The sequence below is a fragment of the Epargyreus clarus genome, unplaced genomic scaffold, assembly GCF_041222505.1.
Source record: "Epargyreus clarus isolate Ecla_fem2 unplaced genomic scaffold, WU_Ecla_fem_2.2 ptg000015l, whole genome shotgun sequence".
NCBI classification, from domain to species: domain Eukaryota; kingdom Metazoa; phylum Arthropoda; class Insecta; order Lepidoptera; family Hesperiidae; genus Epargyreus; species Epargyreus clarus.
Window position 1 is genome coordinate 4962215 of NW_027332223.1, and position 22540 is coordinate 4984754.

General features: G+C 37.0%; 1 protein-coding gene across 2 annotated transcripts in view; it reads right to left on the reverse strand.

Moving 5' to 3' along the window:
• Positions 1-1021: 1021 nt before the first annotated feature.
• Positions 1022-22540, reverse strand: part of LOC140747705 (LIM domain transcription factor LMO4) — a 248028-nt gene continuing 226509 nt past the window's right edge. For both annotated transcript variants that reach the window (XM_073080259.1, XM_073080258.1), the window contains exon 5: positions 1022-1161. The gene's annotated coding sequence lies outside the window, so the exon portion shown is untranslated. The remainder of the gene's footprint in view (positions 1162-22540) is intronic.

Here is a 22540-nt window from a genome sequence, read left to right on the forward strand (position 1 = left end):
GCTACAAATTGGTGTGACGGTGGTACCTCTAGGGTAGAACTATACTGGTTTTACACCTTTTCTATCTTCAATAAGGTTAATTAGCGTCGACAATATTTTGTATTAAAATTTGTGACGGCGATTACATCTATTAAGAAGAATAACATTATACTTTAAAATGCAATGCGGTAATTTCATACGTGATCCTTAAATTACTATACAAATTTATTTAAATGTAGGATATGCAATAATCGTTTCCACATCTATTCATATCACGTTTTAAATAGACCACACGTGTGTTTAACACATATCATTCAGAACAATCCTAAGTAAAGAATTGAATGAGAATTTACATAGCAACAAGTTTCATGATTTGCCATTTTCACAACCGAAATTAAATATACATAATAAGTACTATCGCCAGTAAGACATACCGCCATGATTGCAAATGTTATTAGTGTACTTGGCTTTTTACTCAACTTTTTACAAATGGGACGCTGATCAGGTTGATTATGGAAAAACCTAGGGTTCTCAAATTCATAGTTCATAGGTTAGGGCATAGGTAAATAACTAAATAAGTAACTTTTAATGATACAGGTAAATAAACAAACAAACTAGGAGTGGGCCTATTATTAAATGCAAAGATAAAAAAATGCGTGGAATTGGTAGTACAAACTAAACACGATGAATTTTAGTTCCATGTTCAGTTGACAAAGCATGGCCCATGATAAAAGATTGAGTAGCACTGCCGTAACAATTTAAACATTTGGGAATCAATGGCGTATTGGCGATTAAAATTAACTTAGAGTTTCATTTCGCCGCGATTATCACTTAGTGTCCCGCCGGGTTTGTTCATGTAATCGCGGTCGCAAGTCTATATCTTGTCGCACAACACTGTCACTCGGACTCGTCACTAGGAGCCTGGTTCCGGGGCTTTAAGGACATCGTGAGATCGAGCGCCGGCTCGTGGGCTGGCATCGGAGTCGATGACGTCGAAGCTGACGGGATGCTTGGTAACGCGGGCGCGATCGCTGACGTCACGGTCGACGTGGTCATCGTCGGTCTCAGGTATGGTACGGGAGGCACCCCCGGCTCGGCTGGAGCGTACGGCGGAGTCCAACAACCGGTCGTAGTAGGTTCGGGTTTAGCCCCCGCCGCGCTGAGGTACGAACACGCCATCATCTGTAACAATTTGAATTGTGACGTCAGTTTTCGTTTTTATTTATACAATTAATGACACAGGAACAATAAAATAAACCAACATAGTTTAGACAATCCTTATACTTGTTTTTTTTTAAAAAGGACATAACATCTATCGTCATCCTAACCTAACCTAAACTAACCCATTTTCCACTGAGAACGAGGTCCTGCATTATATCAGAGGGTTAGGCCATAGTCTACTGCGGTCTTCAAGTGTGAATTAGCACACAGAAAGAAGGGTGTGGTAAGGCAGATACGAGGCATTCTGACTTAATTCTTAGGGATTAAGAATTATGACCGATCTCAGGTAGGACTGCAAACATATCAGGGGTTGATTTCAGATGTCCATGACCGATATGACCAAAAGTAGTCACTTACCATGAGCCTAACAGTGTGCTCATTAGTTACCACCATTAAAAATAATATTAAAATAAATGAGTACTAACACTTAAAAGGCTCTCATTAAACATAAACAGAGTTGCGGACTAAGAAGTGTATAAATAACATTGTAAATAATATTTAATTGGCAAGATGCTCGTGTACGTACGAACAATTACAATTAATGAGATATAATTGCTTAAGATTAATGTCATGACATTCTTTGAGACTCGTCTGAGTCATGTGAAGGACAATTAGATGTGTACAACGATTAGATCTTAATTGTGGCTGGAATCGTGAACCAGTCTGGGATATTATAAAAATGTATTTGTTAATGCGTACAGAAATATTTATAAATCTCTACATGCTATTACCCAAAATGCAGTGTTCATATTGTGGTTTGAAACTCAACCAATTTGGGAGGTACGAACTTCGAATTCACTCTTCCACTGCGGGCATGGGTCTCTTCTTCTTAGAGTTAAAGGGATTAAGGCATTAGTCCATCGCGCAAGTCAAGTGCGAATTTGTAGACGTCACTCACTGAGTGATATTTATAGAACTCTCAGGTATACTGAGAGAGGGAGAGGAGAGGGAGAGAAGAACATCGAAAGGAAACCTATACAGGTTTCCTTACGATGTTCCTCTACATTGTTATAGCAAGCAAGTCATTTCTACGACCCACACAACGTGAAAAAATCGTGGGATTAGGCCTATGATTCGAGGTTTCAGGATCCTTGGAGACCTAGGAAGCGAACCTCTAACTCTATGATCGAGGCCGAGTTTCAATCCCTAGAATGCTTCTGCAATTGATGTAATTTTATGATATAACGTAATATTTATATTACTTTCTTTCTAATGTAAGTATCGAGGACGAACTCTCCGTACACTCTACAAAATCCCGTGAGATATTGGAGTGGAACATATTACATAAATAATGAAATATGTAGGCAGTATTATAAGAGGCCTAAAGAGCCCGCGAGTGGCGCCGGCTCTCGGCTCTCTAATCACGCTAATGGCCAATGCCTCCCTCCAGGCTTTCACGCTAATACAGAGTAGAGCAGTTTAGTGCTAAATCGTATCACACGTCCGCTCCGCTACCGACTTGCGCACATTCAAATAACTCAAGAAAAATTATGTAGAGATCGTAGAGTTTTATTTTAGTATCTCCTCTTAGGTAATAACAAGGAGTGTGTAATAAATAATGGGTAATAATAATGGTATTGTGATATGAGTATTATTAAATTCTAGCTTTTAAAATTACGCTTCAAACTCATGAATTTGATAATATTTTTACTATAAGCTATTCAAAGACATAAAACATAGGTTATATTATAAGTGAAATAATATATAAAAATCAGTAGCTCCTTTTCCTAACAGGTTGGTACCTACAATGATGTATATTTACACATATATGTTAATACAACATCAAACTGTACTAAAATATCTATAAAACAAAACCATAGATATGCTTATTCATATTTTTGTTAATATTCTAACTGCGTTCTCTTATGTCTGTTAATTTAAAGAAAAAATGTACTAGCTAATTTTTTTTTGCCGACCTGCCAAATTAAATTGAAATGTATATAATAGATGGTATGCCTTCCTTGTATTGTATGCCTACACAACAAATAAAAAATCAATAAAAAGGCGTAAATACATATAAAACGATCACACTTGTGTATGTACCTATATGGATTCGTTTAAATGGATTGAAAACACAAATTAATAACACATCGAGAATTCAGTAGCAATCTAAACCCGATAAGTGTTATTGGGTTATAAATATTTAATTCGTATTTCTCACTGTGGCGTTAGGCGATATTTTAAAGGAATTATATATACCACTCCGGGTAACCATACATTTTTCACACATCAGCCGTGCAAATTGATTGCATTTACTCAACCGCAGTCGGCAAAGTAGTAACAGCCTACTGATAGTAGTTTGACATTTCCAACCTGTGGTAGGAATTTTTATATATTATATGAAGTTATGGGTACGTATAAGAAATTAATTGTCACTTGCTTTAAGTGTGAAGGAAAATATAATAAGAAAATAAACACTTGAGAGTTGTAATAAAAACGTTCTCAAAGGTGTGTGAAGGCTCATAATCCGTACTGTGCCTGTATAGTAGGCTATGAATTAAACCGTTCAGTAAATTCCAATCAGCGCCCCTAGCGGATTGTGTCCGAACTAGAAAATCCTATGGGCCAATACGTAAACAAATACCAAAACAGTCATATTTGTCGAAACGTAAAAACTCCTGGTAAGGGTACTGTTCTGGGAGGAGATTCGTGAGCAGCCAGTGGGACAGTGGTTAACGACATCCGACCGTGATCAACATCCCACATATGCAATTTCTGTACCGCTGCAACTCTCTCTGAAAACTGCAACCTCTGCAATTTTTGGATTACTTAATTAATGTCACAGTTATACTATGCATTAGTACAAATTCTGTGAAATTAATATGTATGTCGTCAACGTCAATCCATTATTGATCTATTTCTGGTGACCTGTTGGCAAAACGAACAGTACTAAAGTTAAAGCCTGATGAAGTGGTGGTTAGTAGAATTCACACCCTTTATAGGATACATGTAATAACAGTATTAAGCAATAACAGTGTTGCAATTTACAGCTTGTTTACACGAGGCATTCCAGGTTAGTTCATATAGCCTTGGCCGATTTCAGACTTCATGTTTATTTAGGTGATATACGGATAGCAATGATCACTTATCAGCTAAACTGCATGCCCCATAATGTTTTCAAAAAAGCTTTTGAGAAAATTTGGAAAATTCTCTGGTATGATTTCGGACGGATATTTTTCGGTGCCGACGCAACAGGTGATTATTTCATATGACTTTGATTAATTCAGGTGCCTTGGATACGAATTTTCAGTTTGGAAAACTACAATTTATTCCATTAGGATAGCCCAACAGATAGTAGTGCTGTAGGACATGTAGTAGTATATTACATGTATATACAAAAGCAAGTTATAATATAGTGTAATAACAATTTCATAGTTAATGTAGCGCACAAAGGTCTCCACACAATTGGCAATAGTTCGCGGAAACAGCTGCGCGTATACGGAGTGTTCTAACAATGATATTGTAACTTTAATATTTATTGCACTTGATGAACTGAGCGCAAGTTAGTGCAAGTAATATAACGTACGTACGACGTCTAGCGAGTACTTGCATTATGTAAAGTTGATTAAAAAGACTTGCGAGAGTCCATAACGTTGCCGCTTCAAAGTACGTCAAGCCTTAAAACAATGTGTACGACTTAATTAACTCGGCGCTATTGTGCCTGCGCCCGGGCGTATAGTGCATAATTAAACCCTTCACGTAAACGCTTCGGTTAATATGTTTAAGCGTCGGTATTGCTTTAGGAGTCCTAAACTCTCCTATGAGAATAAACAATCGCCGGAGGCGGCGCGCCGGACGAAGCTCGCCGCGCAAATGAATTAGTGGTGTTGTGTCTCCCGCCGCCCGCCCGCCCTGCGGAGGGCGGGGGTCATGTTCCGATTAAAATATAATTAGGCGCTCGGCAATCATTTCGCCATCGAGCAGGTGGTGCGGCCACTAGGTAAATTAAATAACCGTATAGGGCTTCCAATTACGATCGCGCGGCCGCAGGAGGCGCTTATTGACTAATAATAGAAACGCGAACAATATGAGGAGTCGAGCTGATTAATTATATCGCACCGGCCGCTACACCGCGGGTTAAAAATCAAGCAGGAAGTGCCGTGATTGATACTAGTCGGCGGGGGTCGATACGTGGCACGTGTACCGGTGTGCCGCGATATTAATTACGATCGTAAGACCCGGCCGTAATAAATCACGCTCACCTAGAGCATACTTTCGGTATTAATGAATTCAAACGGGCCGCGATAATTGCGTACCTAATTACGGGCGGACGGGGCCGTCTAATTTATCAATGTCGGATTATGAATTAGGAATGGCGTTAATTAAACATGCATAATATTTGTGGAGGCGACGTATCGCCGGCATTGTCGCGGGCAGCGCGCCGCGGGGTACGCTCGTACCGAAACAATTAGGTTTCAAACTAATACGGACGCCATTGAAACTTACCCGCCCGAATGTTCGCTATTCTCTGCGGACGAAACACATCCACAATTGCGAGCTTACAATGAAATTATTCAATTGTACGGAGTCTTTGTGTGTTGATTTATCCGTGCCGAATAATCTCGTTTGCACTCGGTCATTTAATACTAATAGTATAATTCGCCTACGATTGAATCTGTCCGCGGTTTGGCTTTAAAGTTAAATTGTTTCGCAATGTATTTTTGTTGTGTTGTATTGATAACTTCGACGTGTGTTATCTTAAATGACTATTCTATCCATTGATAGAATCATGCATAAAGTGAACACTTATAGTTAATTAATTGAGAAAATAAGCATGAGAGGACATGCATCATGCATGCATGACATAACGGTGAATAAGGGAACCAAATTCGGTTTTCTACAGGGACATCAAAGGTCAGTACAACCTGATGTAGGTTTTCTTACGTAGATACTTGACCCGCGTGGGGAACAATGACCTAATCACTCGAGGAGGAAATCCATGTCCACGGAATGGCTTAATAATGAATACAATAACACACCCATTATAAAGATTTGTTTGTCAGACCCTCAGAATAAAAATAGACGAAAGACAATTTTCTTTCAGTTCAATTTCACTGAAAGACTAGTCTCGGTTTAGTAAAGATTACGTCTGTGCAAGACCTAATTCAATTAGAGGTAAACATTTTCATTTCGCCTAATTGAACCAGCCAGTTAAGTAAGCAAAGTGAACACACGCTAGTGAACAGATCTTATTAAGGAGAATAAGGAATATTCTTTATGGCCACAGTTCAAAGTTCGAGGTAAATATTTTCTTAGACTTTTTTCTTGCGGATTCACTAAAAGACGTATTGAAGGATATTTAGCATGATTTTTATAATATGATCGTGAAGAAAGCGGGCTACAGAAGCGGTAATAAAACGGTAGTCGACCATCTGTTAATCCTTAGATGTCTATTGCTGGACATAGGCCTGCCTTAAGTGTTGTTAGAAGCAGAGTTGCCTAACTACAAAAAACATGATTTACAATATGGAGAAAAGTAAAAGTGTGCAACATTTTTAAATTACGAAAATACAGATAGGTCAAAATCATTAAAATGCTGTTAGGCCACTCTGGTTCTAGCAGCCTCAATTATGCCCGTACGCCACCCATACGCACAGTTGAAGTAAACACGCTGCAGTATCTTCGCAACATGCGTTTGTGCGCGACACGCATGCGTGCAGTTCGGACGCGCGTACGGACGTAAAATGTGTTACAAGAAAAGTGCTCTAAGACTTTATCTAAAGAAACAGTTGATGAATGTTGGAGACTGAAGCGACAACGTGGCAAGACCCTGCTGTGTATCTCTTTAAGTTGCCTCTGCTAGTTGCTATATTATTAGCAATTCCTTAGCACCCAAAATTGTTCGAAATGCGTTATAAAAAAAACAACGGTACCTAAACGCAGGCTTTTCCAATCTTCAATTCTCTTCAGATATTTATAAGCTACGATACCTGGTATCCTATCTTCATTTAGCTAGAGTTACCAAGAGCAGAGTTCAGAGAGTTTAGGACCTTCGGCTTTCGGACTGCGATATCATGACGAGCATATTGGTGCACCTAAGAGCCGTTCGATTGAGAACGTAGATTAATTTGCGTAGCATTGGTTTATTCCGAGGCGAATATTCCACGGGCTTAGGTTTCGGGTGTATGGACGTTGTTTGCTTGTTATACTGCAGGTGGATATTTGCGGTAAGGAATACGTAGAGTAACTTGATTTTTAACGAACCAATTTTCATAACAGCACGTTAAACGCTGCTGTTTTTTGGTTTGAAGGGTGTGGTAAGGGAGACATACTTTTCCGAGGTGTTCCAGCTTAGGCTTCAGGGGTAGCGACCCATATAGGAACTTGCTTCATAAATTCATAATATTTTTTACCTGTAAATATATTTTAATTTTCTTAAAATTCTGTTACATATGACGATTAGAATAAGTAAATCCACGTTAGTAAGAACTGTAAAACAAGCAATATAGATTTTAAAATTAATTTCTACCAGCCCTGACTTTATTTAAGCTTCATGGAGCGAATAAAAGTAGTGACGCATGAAAACGGGAGAAGCTTTTGATTTTGAAAAATATTTTTCGTACCCACTCCTAAACAAAACTAAAATGCGCCGAGCTGCAAGGATGCTTTTTATTTTTTAGATTTAGTTCTAAACTTCGATTTTATTTAGGCAATTACGTTTATATATTTTAGAATCGAATATTTTGATTCCTATCAGTTTTGGAACTGACTTATAGCTAGGTGGACGATTTTCCAGGTTTTAAATAAACATAGTTAATTGGTATTAGGAAATATTTATTTCATTAGTAGTCCGAAATAGGTGTTACAAAAATAGATGCCTCTGAAGTCAAACCACATAGGGTACCATCAATATCTACTTACTTACGCTTAGGCCGTTCCCAGTTCTCCCAGATTATTTCGAAAGAGATTTTGAAGGTGGTAGAACCCTTTGTGGTTCGACTCCGGCGGCACCACCGCCACACCTATTTCTGCCTAATAACAGTAGTTTTGTTAACAAAGTTTTGAGCAACAAGATTTCAAATCACTTTATCACTGTTTCATGTTCCAATAGTTACAAAAACACTATTGAAGACTTACAAAAGTAAGGTCTTACTTTTAAAATCGATTAATGAGAAAGAATAATAATAATAACATATATCATAACTCCAAGGTGATTTTTGCATTCAACTAACGAGCACATTTAACCTTTAAAAATATGACCTTTATCATCTATCTTGATGAATTGTAATGAAACAAATCGTTCACTAATTACATTTTTGGATAGGAAGGTTGCCAATAGCTTTTAATTGTTATACAGTTACTAGTTTTGGCCCGCGACTTTACTCTTTAGATATATAATAAGTATGAATGTTGATGGGTCCTTAATTATTTTATAACATATCGCTGAAAATATATGCCTGAGAGTTCTATATAATTTTGAAGTGACATTTGCTTACACACATGCATGACACACTTGCACACACATTGACACAAGCATGGTGACTGGTGACACTAACGAATCTTTAAAGAATCCTTCTTCTTATCATAGTCTTTTTAATGCGACTTGATCAATTCAGGTTAAAGTAAGTTTAAAGAAAAGGTTAAACTGTTAACCATAAAAGCAAATTTACCATAAAAACCCATAAAACTGAAGACCATGAAACCCCATAAAAGATATCAAAACATTGCAGTCACTAACCTAATACCATTTACAATTAAACGAACTGAAATAACAGAATTCCGACAACTTGTTGAAATAGAACGTTCAAAACAATAGTTCGCGGAACAATGGCGCCGATTGCTTCACTAACAAGTCAATACATGCCGTAACAATTGTGATATTAATAGCAGCCCTTAAGAAAGGGATATTCGCAAACAACCTTCGCTTAATTTAATATCCGCGGTGAATGGGAACGCCCCGGCGCGCACAATGGCCCATCGGCATTCCATTAACTAGTGGCGCAAACATATTGAGATGCTAAGGGTAATGTCGGATGAGCTGAGAAAGATAGTGTGGAAAGGCTTTATGTTATACGAGCTTTTTCCCGCGGCTTCGCTCGCGTTACGAAGTAATATTTTCATCCCCTATTTTATCCCCTTGGGGGTAAAATTGATCAAAATCCTTTCTTAGCGGATGCCTACGTCATAACATCTACTTGCATGCCAAATTTCAGCCCGATCCGTCCAGTGGTTTTAGCTGTGCGTTGATAGATCACTATGTCAGTCAGTCACCTTTGAGTTATATATATTTAGATGAACTTGCATTTGTATAGCGGATTTCGGATAGATTTTTATGGTAGAACGTTTCCTGGTATGCCCTTATACCAGCAGAAGCGATGCTGTTCCTGGTAAGGGAGATAAACTTACATGAGGCGTTCCATCTTATTCTTTGCGTGGTAGCTGGAATGAGAATGATTAAGCCATAGTCCACCGCGCTGGCCAAGTGCGTGTTGGTGGACTTCACATACCTTTGAAAATATTTTTTTTAAGATTTCTCAGGTATGCAGGTAAAAAAGGTAAAGGTCCCTAATTATGGCAGGGTATTGGTCTCAATTGCTATTTCTATATTTTTTAAAAAAAGCTCTTGAATATTTTGTGTAAAAAACATAATATTTGCGGGTAAGCACAAACAAACATGCAAACAAATTTCAAGATTTTTTTTGTTTAAGTTGTTAAGACGTAAGGTTACAAAGGGACAGTTATTTTGAAAATACACATATTTCAATTTTGTTTGTAATAGTCGTAGTGCTAGGCCGCCGCGAATCTCACATCAAATCCAGTTAACGTCGAGTGAATGATCGGCCTAACTCAATACAAAACGTCTAGCGTCCCGTACGATTCTCGTTCTGTGTGTTACGATAAAGCTGCGTGCACGCTAACGATATGTCTCGTGTCTAGGTGAGTGAAGTTACATAATATGTCAAGGTAGGATATACTGTGTGTTTCTATGTAATGCAAGTTATAAGAGTAGAAATTGTTTTTAAAGAATTTCTGTTACAAATATACATTTTAAAATGTGCTGCGTACATAAATGAATAAATAGATGGTTCCGTAATATATGACTTATATGAAATAAAACTGTATTTCTAAATTATTCTAAAATTATCTGTTACCAATAACAGTAACATTACATAATACATTAGTAACATTTCAATCCGTTCATTTAAATGTCAATACGCATAATTATTTTTGACTGCTTTGTTTTATAGTGTCTCGGATCGTATGCAACACGGATAGTGCGTAAACGGCTTAACGACTATTTATATTGGCGGGTCCAATCCGGCCGGCAATCGGACCGGCATCGCGAGACAATGCAAGGCGGGCCTAAATAATCTAATAGTTTCCCTGGAGTGATTAGTAAACAATTGCTTCGTTCGATCATATTGGGTAGTATTGTAGGGTATGTAAGCTTTAGAGGCGTTTAGTTAGTGTAATTTTAGAAGTGGATGTACCAATACTCTTTACAAAACATTAGTAAATACATATAATATTTTCAGAATAATTTTTATTAAATCGAAATAATAAACAAAATTGAAATCCACTTCATGATAAATCGTCACTAACACCAATAAAATATCATTAATCAAGGTTAAATATGATTTAAATTCGGAGGATGGCCATACAGGTACTACTTCTGAGGACTAAATTGGAACGCCTCATAAAATATCTCTGTTTGCAAACAATTCTAATATGTCTATTGCTATTTATTAGACACAATGTACTACATGTCCTTTTGCAATTTTGAATGACAGCCATTTCCTACGTTTAAATTGTTTTAATAAAAATAAGTATATTACTGTTAAGCTAAGAATGGAACACATTACCTTCTGCATGTCAGAGTAGCATTTACTATGTATTTTAATTTTTGCTTTCACTTATCTCAACAGTCAACGGAACTCAATAAATCTAAATCTCTCGAATGGTTTATATAAAATAATTCGTTCGTGCAGAAAGAACGCCGACTTAAGTTCTCGTGGATACTAATAATAAATCAGAACTGAACACCATGGCAAAGTTTGGAGGGCCACAGATAACTATCGAGGAGGTACTCCACAAGTTATCTACAAATGAACATCGACCACACTACAATGTACAGTCACGAGCATAAATATATGACTATGGGCAGATTAACAAAAATATCTGACCCAAGAACGAGTTCAGTAATATCTACCTGCAAGAACGCAGCAAAAATATCTGACATTAATAGGCAGCAATAATATCTGATGATAACGTTGATCAAATAATTGTGACCACCTTACGAAGCAAAAATATGTGACAATATTAATCTATTCACTTTTGTTATTCCGGGTCAAAATACAACTCGAACGTCAAGCCGCGTTCTTTTTCTTTTTATGCAAAATCATAGAATCGTATCAGCCAGTGACTTTATAAATAAGAACTTATTATTATAAAAATAACACATCATGAAAAAAATACAAAATAATTAATTAAAATAATACTATAATAAAAAGAAATTGAATAGGTTTCTAATAATACACTATCAATCAATTCCTAAACGTTACTCGGCAGCGTTGGATAAAAAGATCTACTACCCACGTTTTAACGATAAAAATATATCAACGCGACATCATAAAGATGGAACCTATTTCTCCGATAATATTGCTAATTGTAGAACTTGGTATTGCTAATATAAATAATTAAAGTTACATGTATCAATTAACTGTTGCGGTAACTTCTTTTTATATTTTAGTCTTAGCAGAAAATTCGTAACCATTTTAGTTTAATAAAGTATAATCTATATGATATTGTAAAAGTCGTTAGGACATATAATTTCTGTTGTATACAGGGTGAAATAGAAGCTTTTCCTATAATTTGTCATTTAATCCCAGAATTTAATCCGTATAAGGGACACTATCCGATAGTAGAAATATATAAGGTGTGTATTTTTTTTTCAAAATGAACTGGTTCGATCTCCGTATATAGGGATATTTTAAATAATTCGCCAAGTACGGGTCAAACTCGCACATGGAGGCTTCCGTACCACCAGATGCTTACTATTTTATAAAAATAAGTATAATACTTATTTTCCGGTTGTCTTTTAACCCTTTGGGTACGGAACCCTAAAAACTAAAGATGCAGTATTAGTTTTTATCAATATCGGCCTCGTAACTCCTTTTAGCATTTTTCGCTAATCCTTATAGATTCGGATTTGGAAAATTCACCCTGTTAAAATATATTTATCCTGTCTTTGTCTTTAACCCTGTTTTTTTCTTATTTAAATAAAAAAAATATGATAAAATATTTATAACGTGTTTTTTGCTCATATTCTTTCTCCGGAAAAATACATTGGCCCCTTTGACTGGTAGGTTGATTGATATTTACATCAAAGATATTTGTAAATTATGTCAGATATTATTGCCCCTTAGTTGACGTCACATGTCATAACACATGTCACAATTATATGATCAACGTTATCATCTCATATTTTTGTGGCCTATAATTGTCAGATATTTTTGCTGCGTTCGTGCAGGCATATATTATTGAACTCGTTATTGGGTCACATATTTTTGCTGATCTGCCCATAGTCATATATTTATGCTCGTGACTGTACGCGGCCGTACGATCGCTGGTTATGGTTTTTTACAATTTTTATAAAGGTCAATGTAATAATAAGTTTAGGTTTTTTCGTTTTACTATGTTAATTTTAGATGTTAGAACTTAAATGATTAGGCATTTTTTTATAGTTAATTAGCTATTAAAAATAATAGATACGTATAATAGATACACAGATATTTTCGAATATTTTGAGTACTCATTATTAGCTAGTTCATTGCATTGCATTTATTTATTACAACTTTATTATCATTAAAATGATTTTTGAACGCTATTTGTTATGGGTACTGTACAGGTATATATCATAAAATAAAGTTTAAAGAGATTTTCATTTAATATGTATCTACTTAAAAGCAAAAATATTAAATTATTAAAGTTACGTCTAAGTAACATTTTTTAAACTAGCACTCTGTTAAATGAATCAAATATTTTATGTATTTCACTTTCAATTTATCTCTTATAAGACACACGCCTAAGTAAAGCTCTTGCGCGTACTTACAAACGTAACTACCTAATTATTGTACCTAAAGTTCAAATATTAAATAATACGCAAAACAGACGTCCTTGAGCCTAAGTATTTCAAACCGTAAACCGTACTAAGAGATATGGCTTAGCAAGATAGTGGGGCGGGCGGCCATAAATTAGGGCGTAGGGCGGGCGGGGGTCGCGTGCGCCGCGGTAGTTTGTCGCGTCGCGTGCGCGCGCGCTCATTCCTTATTCATGCGCCCCGGGCACGCGAGTAGCCCGCATCATGCGTTTATCATTGCCAATCTTCTGACGATTGCTGGAATCATCATTCATTTGTTTTGGGTAAGCTGGGTTGATCTCTCGTCTTATTATAAAAAAAAAGTGCTTATGCATAAGTAATGATGTTTCATTACCTCGCGAGTAGCCCGCATCATGCGTTTATTATTGCCAATCTTCTGACAATTGTTGGAATCATCATTATTGTTGCTTTGGGTAAGCCGCGGACTGATCTCTCGACTTATGTTATATCAAGTGCATATGCAACATCATTACCTCGCGAGTAGCCCGCGTCATGCGTTTATCATTGCCAATCTTCTGACGATTGATAGGAATCATCAGCTTAGCTTAGCTTTGGTTAAGCCACGGACTGATCTCTCGACTTATGTTAAATCAAGTGCATATGCAACATCACGCGTTTATTATTGCCAATCTTCTGACGATTGCTGGAATCATCATTAGTTTGCTTTGGTAAGCCGCGTTGATATCTTGACTTATGTTAAATCAAGTGCATATGCAATATCATTACCTCGCGAGTAGCCCGCGTCATGCGTTTATAAATGCCAATCTTCTGACGATTGTTAGAATCATCATTAGCTTTGGTTAAGCCACCGACTGATCTCTCGACTTATGTTAAATCAAGTGCATATGCCACATCATTACCTCGCGAGTAGCCCGCATCACGCGTTTATCTTCTGACGATTGCTGGAATCGTCATTAGTTTGCTTTGGGTAAGCCACGGGTTGATCTCTCGACTAATGTTAACTAACTGCATATGCAAGTTTGATCTTAATCAAAGTATTTCATTGTTTCTTTTTTGACTTTAATGTGAGAGTCATACTTATCGGAGAGCACCTTAGATAAGAATCTCATCTTATCTAAGGTCCATAGGAGCCATTTATCATTATGTATGACGAGCACATGTACTATGCAGTCCATGTGCTCGTCATACATGATGATAAATGTTTGCTACATCATACAATATTCATGCATTTTGAACAAGCATATCGATGACTTTGTCTTCACTCTTATTCTATGACCACCTTATCTCTATAATATGTCAAATTCACTGAACTTTAAAAGCTGAATATTTAATGCCTTTTTTTGGCTTTCAACAACTGGTAAAAGTAGTTTAGCAGCAGCTTAGTTTGGTAAATTTAGAGATTAATCGCTTTGTTTCGAGGTAGGCCTTTAACGATGTGGCCCCCGCAGTGCCATGAATACAACGATCTATGTAGATTCGATTCTTGACTATGAAAACATTCTTATGATGAATTTAGTTTTCCCAACATATTATGTGCCCATCTTTGTAGGCATCCAGGAAATTTAGGGTTCGTATCGTTGGTATAAAGCTAGTTGTGATTCTTTGATGTGCAAAAATATTGCTAAATGTCGAATAGTTACTTTGTAACGTCGTCAAGTACAACCGAAGAAAGCCATTCTGTGCGATCACAGCGGCGTAACAAATAAATCGATATGTTAACTTTTAAGAAATGCTTCGTAACTGTTACCGTCAAAGGATTCTGCATAATTCCCGATAACGAGCGTTCGAGTTGCTCTCTTACTTCAAAGCGGCGTTTCAGTTACAGTTTATTATTAATAAAATTTGGTCGGGTTGTGTGCGGGCAAGGCTCGGGCGAGGTTTGGACGAGGCGCGGGCGAGGCGCGGGCGGCGCGGCGGCCGTAACGAGTCGGGCCGCTCGTTATCGGCCCGGCCGGCCAGCGCCGCGGAAAATTCGCCCGAAACTGACGCGCGTGAAAATTTAATGAACGGCCGGACGCTAGTTAACTAAAAGGTAAAGTGCACCCTCTTGACGTGTTCGGTAAATATTAATAGTGAGTGTGCTAGCGTGAGCCATTAAAAATGCACGAGTCCGCGGACACGGGCCTCTAGCCGCGTTCATTAGCCTCTTTACACGCGTTTCTCTCCAAATTAACTGCGATCGGCTTTTCGTTCTCACGTGATCCCGGTTGCAAGGCGACTCCGCACTCGATTACCGTACAAAGTCACCGTCTCCCTTCCGCTAGATGCGCTTTGTGATTATCGAATTTGTCCAATAAAATGCGACGTTCAATATCGAACTTCTCCTAACTCGGTGCTCTGCATGGCCTGGAAACACTTCCTGAGCGGAACAAGTTTTGTATCCGAGCCATTTTAAAACTCTTACGGCCACTATTAAGGATAATAGAAACTGTCTAGCTAGAACGATGAGTCAAGGAATTATGTGAGCAGCTGAAATAATCTAACTTTGACTTTTATGTCCCCGTCGTTTGTGGAGACGGCGGGACGTTCGGCAGTTTTAGAAAAACTCTTTCTACACTCATATTAGGTTTCCCTTATGTTTAGTTTAGTAGTGAGCGCCATGGCACACAGACAGACAAATGCGTCAACACCCAGACCCAGAACAAAAAACAAAATTTCTAAATTCATCATATAAATATCTCAGATATCAAATTCGGAACCTACTGCTTTGTGGACTCGTATTGCGACCGCTCCGCCACGCGGGACTTCAAGCACGACACTACAGGGCCAAGGAAATGATATTTGTAACGCAGTAATGAGGATCGTTAATTATGTATCGCAAGGTGCGTCGCCGTTTCAATTCAGAATGGTTCAGTGTCGCGGGTCCCGAACGAGGTCAAGGGTTCGCGACTCAACCCTGAGGGGCTGCCAAATTAATGAGGCACTCCTTTGTAATAAAGATATAACAAGAATTGCGCACGCGAACCGGAGCCTACCGACTTCGACGTCATTAAAGATGTCGCGAAGTCTCCACGCGGCTCGTTATCGCTTCTTGTCTAAACAACTGTGCTTTATTCATCCCAAATGAATGTCTTTAAACTAAGTAAGTGGGGCACGAATTAAAATTTTTAAATTAATTCGTCCGTTTTAATTGTTTACGAAATTTGTGTGGAGTATCTAAATGAGGTCGCTTGTTTGCTGATTGTAGTGTTAAGTGCTTTGTGGCATGCAGGGTCATATTTTTAAAGGTTAATTTTGGAAAGGTGAAAGCTTATAACCTGTAATGCAACGGTGTTTGCGTTCTGATATCACCCAAGTAGATAACAGTTTGTTTTGTATGCGTATGTCTCCATCATCGCTCAACAATGGTATCCATGGCAGTACAGATCCATCCATAGCCAGATATGCGTATTTATTTTTGTACAGAAAATATTTTTCAAACAAAACCATTCAGTTAAGGGCTTTAACAAGCTTGTGTTGAAAAACTAGTGTATTTTGCCACTTCAATTAGTCAAGTTTTACAACAGTACCATTTGAGGGTTCATATTACTACAGACGCGCAAATTACAGTGCACAGCTCCGGCCAAAGGTTTCTAAGTCGTGGCTAATTGGACAGCCGCCGGGGGTCCAATTACCGCGGCTGTGATTCATTTTAATAGAGTTTTTTTGCACCACCTTTTGACATACAACCAGTCATGTTTGGTCCGTGAACCAAATACCTAGTTCGTACATACTCCAGCTCGATTTACTAGTTACCTACATTCAGTTTCAATTTTTTAGTTTAAAATACCGTAACGTCGACGTATCTTTTTTTAAAGTTTTTGTTAGAGTCAAGTACCTACGTCCTGTGATATACGATGCAAATATTCCATTTTCGAAAAACAATTGGCTTAATAAATAATCGTGGTCTAATCTCCCTTACCGTATGCATATTAATATTGACATACAAGATCACGTCTGTTAAAATTGTTGAAACAATCATTTATCTATATATATAAAAGAAAGTCGTGTTAGTTACACTATTTATAACTCAAGAATGACTGAACCGAGCTGGCTGAAATTTGGTGGAGAGGTAGCTTAGAACCAGGAGACGGACATAGGATACTTTTTATCCCGTTCGACCGCGTTTCCTTGAAGTCATTTTATAACTCAAGAACGGTTGAACCGATTTAGCTGAAAATTGGTAAAGAGGTAGATTAGAACCAGGAAACGGACATAGGATACTTTTTATCCCGTTCGACCGCGTTTCCGTTAAGTCATTTTATAACTCAAGAACGGCTGAACCGATTTGACTGAAAATTAATCGAAAGGTAGCTTAGAAGCAGGAAAAGGACATAGGATACTTTTTATCCCGTTCGACCGCGTTTTCGTGAAGCATTTTATAACTCAACAACGGCAGAACGAATTTGACTGAAAATTGGTGGAGAGGTAGCTTAGAACCAGGAGACGGACATAGGATACTTTTTATCCTGTTCGACCGCGTTTCCGTGAATAAATAAGAGTTGAAAGTTTGTATTAAAGTCCCCCAGTTTTGATGCAAATCTATATGAAAATTGGTATTTGATAGGATTTCGATAGAAAGTAATTAAATATCTATTTTACGATATTTGCAAAATCAACCCTTAAGTTGGTTAAGTAGGGGTTGGAATTTTATTTTAAAATCCGTTAATTTGGAAGCAAAGACTGTAAAAAATTGCATTTGGCTTTAGAAGACACTTCGTTTAGAAGTCGGCAGATTTTGAAGCAAAGTCTATGAAAATTGAAATTTAGCTTTTTGATTCAAAATAATAGAACACATTTTTCACCGTTTTTGGAAAATCAACCCTTAGGGTCGTTTAATCGGGTATGGAACTTTAATTTAATATCCGTTAATTTGGAGCACTAAGAAAATTATCATAAGACATAATGAAGCATCTGAGTCACTGTTTGTTTTTTTAGATCAACCCTTAAGACTGTTATAAACCGCCTTTCTATTTACACACCTGTTTCAGAATTTTTAGCTATTCAACAACCCGATTAGAGTACTATAAGTAAATAAACTTTCTTTAAAAAAACTGTTATTGAAGTTATAGGTACTTCTTTTCGCGTGTTTGTAAAAAAAATAACAAAAAATACAACCGACTTCTATGTCACTACAAAGTAAAAAATAATTCGAACGAAATATATTGAGCGCCGACTTCAGAAATATGTACTAAACCAACATTTATTTGAATTATTTTTTACTATGTAGTGACATAGAAGTCGGTTGTATTTTTTGTTAAAAAATTTTTTACCCTTTTTAGTGATGACATAATAACATTTATATTAATACAATATAAAATTGTATAAACGTGATCATGAATTAAGGTAAGGTCTGAATTTACATTGATTGGAACCGCCCGCTCGCAGGGCGCTGCCGCGCCCTGCCCGCTTAGTTTTATATTGTCTTATGTGTTCCAACCTAACCTAACTAAATAGTCAATGATGAACTGGCTTTGCAATTTCATTTGAACCTCCTACACCAAATATCTTCAAACACGACTCAATTATTCCCATCGGTTGAGGAGTTACATATTTTGTAAGAAACGTAAACGTTTCAAGAACGGTTGAACCGATTTAGCTGAAAATTGGTAAAGAGGTAGATTAGAACCAGGAAACGAAATATATTGAGCGCCGACTTCAGAAATATGTACTAAACCAACATTTATTTATATATATTAATATAAATGTTATTATGTCATCACTAAAAAGGGTAAAAAATTTTTTAACAAAAAATACAACCGACTTCTATGTCACTACATAGTAAAAAATAATTCAAATAAATGTTGGTTTAGTACATATTTCTGAAGTCGGCGCTCAATATATTTCGTTCGAATTATTTTTTACTTTGTAGTGACATAGAAGTCGGTTGTATTTTTTGTTATTTTTTTTACAAACACGCGAAAAGAAGTACCTATAACTTCAATAACAGTTTTTTTTAAAGAAAGTTTATTTACTTATAGTACTCTAATCGGGTTGTTGAATAGCTAAAAATTCTGAAACAGGTGTGTAAATAGAAAGGCGGTTTATAACAGTCTTAAGGGTTGATCTAAAAAAACAAACAGTGACTCAGATGCTTCATTATGTCTTATGATAATTTTCTTAGTGCTCCAAATTAACGGATATTAAATTAAAGTTCCATACCCGATTAAACGACCCTAAGGGTTGATTTTCCAAAAACGGTGAAAAATGTGTTCTATTATTTTGAATCAAAAAGCTAAATTTCAATTTTCATAGACTTTGCTTCAAAATCTGCCGACTTCTAAACGAAGTGTCTTCTAAAGCCAAATGCAATTTTTTACAGTCTTTGCTTCCAAATTAACGGATTTTAAAATAAAATTCCAACCCCTACTTAACCAACTTAAGGGTTGATTTTGCAAATATCGTAAAATAGATATTTAATTACTTTCTATCGAAATCCTATCAAATACCAATTTTCATATAGATTTGCATCAAAACTGGGGGACTTTAATACAAACTTTCAACTCTTATTTATTCACGGAAACGCGGTCGAACAGGATAAAAAGTATCCTATGTCCGTCTCCTGGTTCTAAGCTACCTCTCCACCAATTTTCAGTCAAATTGGTTCTGCCGTTGTTGAGTTATAAAATGCTTCACGAAAACGCGGTCGAACGGGATAAAAAGTATCCTATGTCCTTTTCCTGCTTCTAAGCTACCTCTCGATTAATTTTCAGTCAAATCGGTTCAGCCGTTCTTGAGTTATAAAATGACTTAACGGAAACGCGGTCGAACGGGATAAAAAGTATCCTATGTCCGTTTCCTGGTTCTAATCTACCTCTTTACCAATACATAAATTACACGAGTGAAACCACGAGGTACAGATAGTCACTCATAATTAGGTGGTACGAAGTTCACCGGGTCATCTAGTTTTTAATATTTCCGAGATTTCATGTTTTCGAAGCACTTTTGTGCTCAGGATGCACATTACCGCAGCAATTGTGTTCCGAGTGTTTAACTAAAGGCAGCATTCGTTCCTCAGGACTGTTACCGTAGCACTGTTGTTCGTAGCGGTAACTACCGTAGCATTTGTGTTCCCGAGTTCACGTTGACGTAGCGCGGACAGATTGCAGCGGGCGGGCAGGGTTTCTAAGTCGTGGCTAATTGGATGAGCCGCCGGGAGACCCAATTACCACCGTTGTGATTCATTTTAATCGAGCGTTTGTAATGCTGCTGTTACATTCGTATGTCACATATTTAGTTCAGCAAACTTTTAAATTGAAAGGACGCCGATGTTCTCGTAGAAGATTTTTTTAAGCAAAATAAAAATTTATAACTGTGTAATGGATGATTGAAAATATAAGTAATATTTATGAGTTAGAACAGCACACAGACACGTAGGTTTCCTTCCACATTAGAGCAACAAATGCAAAAACAATATGTGAGAATAAAATTTATAACTCTTATTATTTTGAAGCTGGTATAACTCTTTATGCTTTCACTACGGTGGTAACACTACTAAAGATATACTAGAAAGATATAATAGAGTTTTACTAGCATCTCTATTATTTCTAGTTTTGAATCGTCTGGTAAGTGTCGAAAAATCTAATCTAGACAAATTGCTGTGCGTCCACCAAATTCAGGTATCGCAATTCCTGGGACGCACGCAGTGTGTATATGGACCACAAGGTTTTTTTTTTTATAATATAGGAGTAGCAGACGAACATTCAGTCCACCTGATGGTAAGTGGCTACTGCCACCCATGGACATCTGTAATCAACCCCAGATAGGATTAGATATCGAGGTCGGCTTCAGATGCGCCGCTACCCCTGAGGACTAAGCTGGAACGCCTCGGAAAAGTCTGTTTCCCTTACCACACCCTTCAAAACGGAACACAGCAGCGCCTAACACTGCTGTTATAAGGCAGAAATAGGTGTGGCGGTGGTGCGGCCGGAGTCGAACCACAAAGGGTTCTACTACCTTCCAAAATCATCATGTGTGTGTGTATGATAATCGTACCATAAACATCTATACATCGATGCGTTATATATTCAGTATTTTGTTATTATTCGTCTTTCTGACAGTTATAACAAGCGTGCTAATTTGGAGGCCGCGTGTGCCAGTTGAGCAAATTATTTCGCTTTGCTTATTAACATGACAATGTGATAATGGTGGAAAGTGATGTTTATTATAGTATCACACGAGTTTCAGTTTCAAGGTTATTTATTACGTACATTCACATCAGAACGACTTTGTTTGTGTCCCATCATTGTATTAGTTTTAGAATTATTGAAGATTTCGTGTATAAGAATTTAAAACTCGCGAAAAGTGGGTTCTACGCGTGATTATACAATATATTAAATGCTAAATGTTGTCGGAGATCGGTAGGACTGAATAATGACATGATATTTTTTCAGCCCTTCTGTATAAAGTTGCACCGTATTTCTTGCAACACTTAACTGCACTTGCACTTGAAATAGAAGGCGAATAACACAGAGATTTTTAAAAGTATTTAATAAGTATTGTATTCTATACTTATTGTTTTATCCTCAACAATTATTTACCTCGTAAACATTCTGTGCATTACTTGTTTTATATGCATATAATATTACGGCATTAGTATTATAGCTAGCTTATAATAATAAGATTATTAATTGACGACAACCATAGATTAGTAAAGATACTTCGCCACCTTGAAATTGAATGAAGCCACAAACGGCTTATTTTAGTAAGTTCTTTTTTTGAATTCTTGACAAATAAAAACATTTTTAGAGAAAATTTACGAATAAAATAATTAATACTGCGTAATTTACATAATAAATAAATAAATATTTCAAATTAACAAAATAATTTAGGGACATTTTAGCACGGAGACGTGGCAAAACTTTTTTACGCAACTATTTCAATTCTCAAAACTGGGTACATTTTCTTGTTAGGAGTGAGTAATCTTTACTAATCTATGACGACAACACTAATTTGTAACTTCGGGATAAACTGGTACAATATCCTTTTACACAACAACGTATGCGTATAAATTCATTTTTCCCAATCAACAGATGGGCCGTAGCACCCGTAGCACTTTGCTATAGTTGAAAGATTGGTTCCAACTCCTCGCTGTGTTTCCTATCAGCCGGGATGCATTCGATCGGAGCACTGCCGTTGAGCCGGTCCATTAGGCGATTTTCAAATAATGTTCTTTATTGTTGTTTGTGAAATTTAACTCGTAAATTAATGTGTATGTAAGAGAAGTTTTCAGGAGCAGTTAACTTGATACTTAGCAGACACTGTAGACCACGAACATTGATTCCAACAATAACTGGATAA